The sequence below is a fragment of the Mytilus galloprovincialis genome, chromosome 1 (assembly GCF_965363235.1).
Source record: "Mytilus galloprovincialis chromosome 1, xbMytGall1.hap1.1, whole genome shotgun sequence".
In the NCBI taxonomy this organism is placed as follows: Eukaryota; Metazoa; Mollusca; class Bivalvia; order Mytilida; family Mytilidae; genus Mytilus; species Mytilus galloprovincialis.
In genome coordinates this window covers 13,100,849-13,111,139 of record NC_134838.1, presented here as the reverse complement: position 1 = coordinate 13,111,139, position 10,291 = coordinate 13,100,849, and the positions used below count along the sequence as shown (strand labels likewise).

The 10,291-nt window shown below is 29.3% G+C and overlaps 1 protein-coding gene across 3 annotated transcripts in view; it reads left to right on the top strand.

Moving 5' to 3' along the window:
• The first annotated feature begins 2,760 nt into the window (after nucleotides 1-2,760).
• LOC143065811 (uncharacterized) overlaps nucleotides 2,761-10,291 on the top strand; it is a 30,464-nt gene continuing 22,933 nt past the window's right edge. Inside the window, exons 1-2 of one of the 3 annotated variants that reach the window (XM_076239186.1) lie at nucleotides 2,761-2,873; nucleotides 4,476-4,554. The gene's annotated coding sequence lies outside the window, so the exon portion shown is untranslated. Of the gene's footprint in view, nucleotides 2,874-4,363; nucleotides 4,555-5,847; nucleotides 6,005-10,291 lie in introns of those variants that run through there. The other 2 variants (XM_076239185.1, XM_076239184.1) reach the window with 2 other exon arrangements.

Below are 10,291 nucleotides of genomic sequence, written 5' to 3'. Positions count from 1 at the left end.
TTGGTTTAATTATACCACACTGATGGAAGTATACCATATCACTTTAAATAGAATGAATAGTTATATAATTTTGGTTTGTTATTATCTATTTTTTATACATGTATATTTTTTTCAACCTTTTCAAAATCATTTCATGATATAAACATAATATTAACGTCTAGACTTGAAATTGTATTTCAATTGTTGTTATTCGTTTGTTCCTCAACCAATCTTGTTTATTTTGTTGTATTTTTGTATAATTTGTATAGTCTATTTTCTACATTCATATGCCATGAAAATAGTCAGTGCTGTCCTATCAGTGTTGACGACTAAATAAGTAGAAGTCCTATCAAAAATCAAGTAAAAATAAATGTGTGTCCTACTACGTTTTGCACCGGTCCCCCCAATAAATATTGACCGGTCCCTAAACCATTGTTATTCTGCACAGAAGAGGCAAAAGATACCAGAGGGACATTCAAAATCATAAATCGAAAATAAACTGACAACGACGTACATGGTAAACAAAAAATAGAACACAAAAGACATCGAAATTAAAGACCAAGCAACATGAACCCCATCAAAAAACCGTGCCTTATCTTAAGTTTTGGCACAAGGACAAGCAAATCCTGCTCCATGTCCCGCATTCATCAAAGGTTATGCCCTTGAATTTATGAAAGGAATATTCTAATGTGTATGCAAAGTGAGAAGAGAAGGAGATAGAGAGCTTATTTGACTGAGATATCCTTCCTTTAAAAAGTGAACATTTCAATTAAAGTGTAAGTGCCAATCCCAAAAAAAGCTTTTTATGTTTTTAGAAAATGTGATGCCGATAGACATTAAATAATTTTATTAATAATTTTGAGTCGACTACATAATTCATTAGGGACTTATCATTATTTATCTGGGAGGGGGGCTGGTCAAAATACAGAGGGGATCAAGTTTTTTTCCTTATGTGGAAGAGGGGGGTTAAAATTTTATTGTAAATTCAAAGTAGGGGATCATTTTTTTTTTGCACAAAGAAATAAGTAGTTTGAACATCCCTAATCATGGTACCTTTTTTAATTCATTATAAGATCCCTTTGAGTTCATTTATAACTCTCATTTCCTCAAAATCTGTATTTTTAGGCTAACAATTCAAAATTTTGGGGTTTCTATCACACATTGATGAATGAAATGTGTCGATAAATGAATAAGTATGAAAGTCAGAATGAACTATCCATATAAACGGTTACCGACTCAATGGGGGTTTCAATAAGGCCTACTGTAAAACTTTTAAGTTTTACGCACCGTCCAAGTGCAATGAGGAACATAATTATATTGCAGGTAATAGATACCCCACTTAGTAAATAATGTGTTGTTGCAGTATCAAAAAGTTTACTTTTTACAGATTTACTTAGGAACAAGTTTTCTTCAATAGGTCAATATAGGAAATTAGAAAAAAAGTCAGAAAAAGCTTTACAAAGTACTGGCTTGCTGCCTACATTTTAATTATCATGGAAGAGCCCTATTTCAGGGTAATTTTCCGTCAAAATTTATATGTTTTGGACTCAATCACTGAGAATATTTCATGTTTGCGTTATATATCTATGATATAACAATTAATTTGCATGTTAAAATTTTGACATGTTTAATAGAGGGGGAATCACATTTTTTTTTATTTTTTGCGGGGGGGGGGGGGGAATCAAATAAAAATAGTGAAGTATTATGAAGGGATCAAGAAAATTTTATATGTTTTAATTCAAAATGACCAGCCCCCTCCCCCTTCCCAGGTAAATCATGATAAGTTCCTTAACCATATCAGTTTTGCTGGTGTCTAGATTTCTCACGGGGGTAACTTCGATATTTTTTTTTTTTGGTAGGAGTGTGCCATTTTTGCCTCAAAAAACGTACCCAATTTAATATAACATTCACTGAAATTCAGTACCGATATATAGTTATATAAATGTTTAAGAAAGAGTGACCTATACTTATATACAATATTTAAAATATGACACATGTCGTGTTCATTTGGGAACTTATTTGAAAGGTGAACTTTCAAATGAATTGATTTAATTTAATATAATAATTGACCATTAATAATGTAAGATTCTCAATAGCATATTTATATATGATATGTAGATCATACCCCAAATCAATATACAGTTATCAAACGTAAATGCATTTTAATATAGGATGTCATTAAAAAGGAGGGTCATTTTTATATATCCCCCACCGCGTCAGATTTCTTTTTAAATTCTTGCAGCACATTGTTGTCATCACTCTTTTTTTTTTTTTTTTTATTTTTTTTTTTTTATACATATGGACACTTTTATTCTTCCCATTGCCCATAACTTATTACTATTGACCAAAAGTCTAGTGCCTGTTGTCTGTAGATTATCACAGTTAAAAGGAACATTAAGTGATAGTATACATTTTTAACGTACTTTTTTGTGTCGATTATTATTATTATATCTTCCACTTTCTATATATAACTAAATGATGAGCAACTAATGTTAAATCTTGTAAGACTCCTTCTTCTTCTTCTTCCAGTTAAGGAACCGGATTCAATGCTGAATGTTAATAGTTCCGCGCGAAAACTTTACTCTGTCTTTCTTCATTTTTGTTAACAATAGCAAGATATTTTAGCAAACGTCAGAATTATTTTTCCTTCATGTGCAAAGAAAATTTACCGTTGTCAAAGAGAGACAACTCTTGTCAATTTGTATCTTAGTACAGCATGCAATATTGGCTTGCCTTTATAAAATTGATGACTGGTAGCACGGTTTGTACCATTTTCATTTGATGTGTCGGACAGTTACTTCCTGTTGGACAATACTTTGAAGTTTAATAATACCCACTGACTAACTGAGCTAGGTATTCTTAATCAATCCAATGAAGAATATCAAGTAGTGTAGGTGAGTTGAGTAAGTAATTATAATTGAAATAAAAGTCCTAACAATCATGACATTGAACTATCATCAATTACAAAATGAACACTAATGAACATATGGTGTATCTATTATTATTTTTAAATCGTAAATTTAATTGAAATACTATGATATATATAGTTTGAATATAAGTCAAATATTAAAGAAATAACGTAATAAAAGAGGGTCCCCCCCCCCCCAATTTAGCAAAAAAAAAAAAAAAAAAAAAATATATCAATTGTTTAACATGAACTACTAAATTTTCGTTATGTTATAGATGGGAGTCTACATGTGTATATGAAGGGTCCTTCAATCATTTCTTTAACTTCTAAGGACATATTTATCTAATCTTTATAATTACACCCCCCCCCCCCTCCCCCCAAAAAAAACAAAACTCCAACATAACAAACAAACAAAAAATCAACAAACAAACATACAAAATTAAAAACAAAACAACAAACCAACAAACAATTTAACAAATTAAAAAAAACAACAAAAAAAAGTCATCAAATTTATTTGTGTTACATGTTAACTTAACTTTATAGATGAGAGTCTGAATGAGGGGTCAGTCACATCTTTTATCTTTAACTTTTTAGGCTATATTTCTCTATTTTTTTTATCATTTTTGCCCATCATTCTTTTTTGAAATTTTTTTGCATCCCATTATTTTTTTCTTAATATAATAGCGTCTTATTATTCTCTATTCACCTATTTTGTCTGTTGCTGTTTTTAGGCTACTGTTCTCTAAACCTCATCAAGACCCTCATATATATATCGGCATCAGCTTCATATAAAGACATTATCAACAGTAATCTTACCTTATGCATGCAATTGCATACATGTAGCTAACCCTCTTTAACTCAGGGTACCAATTTTCAGGAAGTTAAAATTATTCAAGAAAATTTCAAATAGCTCCTCGTTCGGACATTATGACATCAATTATAACATGTTGCAGATATTAATGTCTGTTGTACTGAAGTTCATATCAAACTAAACACTTTTGAATGTGCATTATAATTAAATCATCTATGATGATATATAGATATAGCTGTAGAGGTATTGTCTAGTCAGCATGGACTGTCAATTAAGAATTTTCTTTTATGTCACCATCAATAAAAAAAATCATTGCCAAATAAAAAGTTATTATTCCAGACAATATGAAAAATAGTTTTTTTTTAAAAGAAAGAAAAAGTTTGAAAAAGATCTTTTTGTTGTGGTGCACATTACAAAACTAATAGAGAATCATATTTTAAAACAAGGTTAAAGTTCATTTGGTCATTAAGATCAGAATTGATCCAGCTGTACACAATATTATATAGTATATAAATAACACAGTTTGGCGGTAAAAAGCAAATTATTGAAACAGATCATGTTAGTCCTTGTTAAGATTTAAATGTTTTTGTCTATTAAGGGTATAATTGGGTACAAAGGATTGTTTTAATCTTATTTAAATCTAACTTGTCGCATGCCTCGTAACAATATATTACTACATTGTATGGCATTTCTCATTTTATTGCTTTCTTTGTTTTAAATGGATATCTACAACTGATATTGTTTCTTTGATACATCATTGTTATATTTGTTCATTAGTTATAAAGTACAAAGACTATGAAAGACTGAAGACAGAAGTTTACCAGAAAAAAAGAAGAAGAATACATGAAATTAACAGGTCAGTAGAATAAACATTTACAATTTTGTGCACACAAAATGTAAAGGACACTTGCTTATAAACTTTCAGTCTTTAAAAACAAAGTGTCTGGCATTTGAAGCTTGCTCTATCAACTTGTTATCTGTTTCAAAAATAAGGGGATACTGTACAATCAATTTCTTTTGGATAAGTATTTGAAATATATGTATATTAGAATTGCAGGATTTCAATCACTCGGCCTTGTCTTTTATGTCATCTTCCTATCTTAAAATCTTTAAAAAATTCTCTGTTCATAAAGGAAAAATGGTCAGCCATGTCAGCTATAAACAAGATTCATAAAAGCAATGATATGCTAGTCAGTAATTTTGAAGAGTGGCTTTTGTGGAAGATGGACATAGATCCAAGTGTCAGCTTTAGAGCTTCTAGTATATTAATTTCTATAAAAAGTTATTACTTAACTTGGTTTCCATTGAACTTGTTCTAAAACAAAACAAAATGTGTCAATGTATTTTTTTAAATTTGTTTGTTCTGTGCAGTGATATTAATAACTTTAATGGTGAATTTAAAAGAAATCCAATATATCCCCTATCCAAACACTTCCTTTCGTTTCACCACATTGTTATATAATATTTCTCAAGAACAATAAAACTTGAACTTGAAGAAACACTGTATAGAACGGGAGGAAGTTAAGATTTGGAAAAGGTAACAGAATACTTTCACATATAGGAATTACAAAAACTTTATTTTTCATATTCAGTTTCATACAAGAATAACGGTATTGACTATCTGTCTCTTAAGTAAGAATAGTTTTTAAGAATTGTAAATGAAGACAATACAATACAACATTTAAGATTTAACATTAATATTTGAAATAAATCACCCCCAAATTGTCCAGTTTATGTTAGGATTATAATAAAACAAGTTTTAAACTAACTTGTCTGGCTATTTAATACAAGGTGTGTAAAGTACTAGCTTAGTTTAATATTCTTATTATTTATTTATTTAAGGGGGAAATATTTGTTTTATTTTGATATGTAGGTTTAATCCAAGACTCATATGATAGGATTAAATTTTTCATACATTTTGCACTTATTTTTTATTCTTCTTTGAATGACAGTCACTCCTGCTTATTTCATATAGGTTACTACACAAATAGATTTAGTTCAAACTAACCTAACATATATATATAAATTCCACCGTTCGTTCAGCATGATTTTTACACAATAAACATCGACCCATTTATTAAATGCCACTCATTCGGAACAAATGATCAATGAATTGGATTTTAAAAGTAAATGTTATTTCTGATTAGTACTTCATAATGAAGTTGTTTGACTGGTAAGGTGGCTTTGGTCAGATATGACCCCTGACCTAAGATTTCTGGTTTGTCAGAATGGATTTTACTGATAGGATACCAAACCTTTAAGTTCTATGTATTGCTGTATGGATTTGCTGTGATTAAACATCTTTGGTAAGCAACAGAATTAGATATTTAAATTGCATTGTTTAAATTAGATACTAAAACTTATGATATACAGTTACTTAATTTAAATGTTATTAAGAAGCAACAAAAAAGCTGGAGACTAGAAGATTGGGGTGTTGTTAATTTAGCGTTATTTTCGAAAATAAAGTAATAGTATGACATTTTAAAGTTTGTTTTATGTTTTTCCTAGAAGTTAGATGATTTATTTCAGTCTATGTTTTTGTCTGTCCATTTTTAAGCCCTTATCAGGTTAAAGTTTTGCTTAATGATAGCTAGTTAAAAGAGAAGTCATGATACTGTTTGTGCAAAAAATATCAGCAATATTTTTTTATTTTTGCTTTCATGGAACATTCTATTGGTTTTAACCCGGGTGCTCAAGTTAAACTTAAGAAGCCATTCATTGGGATGAAACTGATAAGAAATTCTTTAAGGAATTTGTAAAGGCCCAATAATTTTGATTTACTGTTATAATGTTAATTATCAGACATTTAAGCTACTTATTAATTAAAATAGGATTAAAGAGTTTAATATGGTTCTTAAAATGCCTAGGTAAGGTAATTTCTTGTTAAATGGAGAAAATTATAGGGCTTCATAATTAGAAAGTATTAACTTCTAAATGAAAATCATGACTAAAGTTCTTTCTTCTATACTGGATATTTGATATAAGACTTTACAAAGGCAGATTAATGTATTAAGGAATAATGATGGATTAATTATCCTAATTGAGGTATTAGCAATTTTTAGTTTAAATATCTGTCATCCATGTGAATTCCATTTTTTCTTACAGTACTCGTCACATACTAAATTTCTGCTTTCATCCTTATGGATAGTTTTAAGTGTACTAGTCCTCCAGTCAAATGTCATTGACATAAGTGTTATTAAACATTGTTTTAGTTGACTCTTCAAAATAAACTTGATACAAACAAAGAAGTCAAGCATTACTGTACTTTATAAACTTTTTGCACTATAATTAGACATAAGACATTTGTAAGATGATGTTTGTAAGTTGTTGTAATGTTTGAAAATGATATCAAATGATTATTTAAACTTTTTGTATTTAATTCTAACATTTCATTACATTTGCACAGAAACCATAACATTTACGCATAAAAATCATAAAGTTTGCGCACATTCATTTTTTACAAAAGGAACCGTTAACCCTAAAATATTTGGAAACTTAAAGTTTACATGTATGCCTTAAAGCCTGTACAGTATTTCTCTTTGTCACTTTATAATATTTTGTTTCTATTCCATTCACAAACTACACATTTATTTCAAATTTACAAATTTGTTCAAAATTAATAGCTATTGTCATATTTATTATGCATGCAAACATAAAAACTTTTATTCCTTAAATGCATGAAATTCTAATGAATACATCTGAAATAAAATGTGATGAAATTACTAGTGGTAGTACACGGTTACTGTACACCTATACTTGACAAAGATGTCATATGTGGATTTCTTATGCTGTCATGGTACACAACCCCTAGATAAGCCATTCAATAAATTTATCTGCAATATAAATCATACACAAGAACCAATAAGACTGAAACTATCAACTCGGACTTCCTACAATAAATGTCAAATTTTGATCAATTTTAGCATTTCTGCATTTTATCTTGAACACTACAGAAGATAAAAGGAAACTGTAAGCTGCAAATGTTATAGCCCATATCTAATATACAAAAAATCCAGTTGCATTAAAAAATGATAGGCGACTTCTTGCAGTAAATTAACCTTGAGAGGATTGATTTTACGATTATTTATAGCATTATCTCACAACTATTATAAATGCACAGAAACTGTAATTATAGCAGTTATATTTATCAATACAAAATCTACTATTAAAGATACTCTTAATATAAGCTATCAACGGATTTCTACAAGAGTTATTGCCCATAACTTTTTTTTCCACTTATAAGGATTTGACTAGAAAAGATACAGATACATATATACCATCAAACATGAAACCAAAACAGTGTACTGTTAATATTTGAATTGCACAAAATTAAAATGTTTGTTTTCTGTTAAAATAATGTAAAGTGCTGGGAATTTTTGAATATTTTTCTAACAATCCACCGAAGGAAAAAAAAAGGACTAGTACTGTTATTGGTCTTGGTTTCCTGAACGTTCAACATAATAAAAATGCTGTATTATTCAAAAAATAATAATTTGTTCCATAGAAATAATTGCTGATTCGTTAGTTTAAAGTGAAATATTATTTTTAATTTTTGCCTCTGACTGTGATTAATTTTAACATATTTAAAGAGCTATTGATTATGAGACATCATTGTTTAAACAGCACATTGTTTAATCACTTGTTGTAAAATCAATTTATAGGAAAACATTAAATGAATTTATATTCTCAACAATTATGTGTTATAGCATATTATAAAATTATAGCATTTGCATGAGCCCAATAGGAAGTTATCTTGACCTAAGAGAAGCATATATTGACTGAGGATAAAGTCTGAGGTCATTTTGCTTCTCTAGGTTAATATAACATAATATTGACCGCAACCAAAGGCCCCAACTGTTGCACGAACAATATAAAATTTTGCTCGATGATCTTGCTTGTCAAACAACATGACCACCATGACCAAAAATAGAACAAAGGAGTTAAAAAAGAGAAAATCTTACATTAGCAGAAAAGAATGTTTAGATCTTAACCTACAATCTTTTTACGTAAAACTGCCACGACTTTTAATAGGGGATATGATAACAAACATTGCCCTTTACCTAAAGATAATTTTTACCACTTTTGGCACTTTTTAAGCCAAACAAGATCTTCAAATATATGTCAACCTATCCGAAATTGTCAGTCACTTCATTCATGTCATTATACATGTAAGGGTTAAATGGTGATTTTTTTTAAAGCTGTTTTCCCATTTTTCTTTTTTTTTTTGGTGAAAACTATGGTGAATAATGAAACTGTAATCAGCAAAAATAATCAATAAAGTAAGATCTATAGGTATGTTGACATAGTCAAAATTTTCAATCTACTCCTTATAGGAGTAATTGGACTTTAATGGTGATTATTACCCTTTTATTATTTTGGGCAAAAATTATGGAAGATAGAGAGAAACTGAAAAGAGCAAAATGATCATTCAGACATTATCAACTAAAAATAGATTTTACACAAAAAGTTGGAAAGTTGCAATTGTTGAAGATGCATATAGTTCTAATCATGGTAAGCAGAACACTGGATCCAGGCCTCTAGTTCTTTATAGCCTTTCTTTCAAATGTTGCTCCATGGGCTCAATTTACTTGCAGAGGTAATAGTGCTTGCTATAGGAGTCATGTATGACAAAACAATCAAATCAAAGATAAAGGCTTCTATGACCACAATTACAAATGTATTGTCCAATGTTTGGTTTCAATTTCTGAAAAAAGACAAATGTTTAAAACCCTCATTGAGCAATTATTCATATTGTAAATAGTATGAATGTATACGTGTTTTGAATGTTTAAAAGAAAATAACAAAGGCCTCAAGTTTCTTTTGTTCTGTTTCTTTCATATTTCTATGTTGTGTTTTTTGGCCTAGTTTGTTAATTATAGGATATAGTGTGTAAATTGTTTATTTTGAGGTATTGTATACTCTTTATATTGAAAAGCTAACAAATTGTGCTTTATATTGACATAAAAATGAAAAGGTGTTGGTTTTTCAAAAACTTATTGACTGATTGCAAAACATTAGGGGATATAGATAAACGAAACAAAAATTGAAACTAATTTTGACTTTTGATCTCTTGTGTTAAGTAATGTTTTCTTTATCATCTAATTTGGAATTTTTCCAAGGGAACAGTGTTTTGTATTCCTGATAAACCAATGCTTCACACAGAGATATTATACTTGTACTACAATAAAGATTTTAAAAAATGGCATAGCCTGAAACCAAATTTGAAGGGGACACATTTAGAGAAATGGTAACAACTATTATAAGTATTCATCTCCCTATCTATTTTTTCTTTTGTGTTGTTAAGGCCATACAACAGAATTTTCCTCAGATTCAAGTCATTATTCACATGTTATTTGGGCATAACTTAACTAATTATTGTAACTTACAGATCAATTTTAGTTTTCTGTGTAAAAGAACCCCTGTAACAACTCTAAGGGGTTTGAAGGTCAGGCCTGGTGTAAGGCAAAGTTGTGTTCCTATCCATCATACCTGCAGTTTCCAATGACAGTTGTAATTAATGTACAGCCTTTATCTTTAGTCAAACCACTCAGTGACTCTTCAGAACCTTCCTGTATTTTTTTTCAATCTACCAG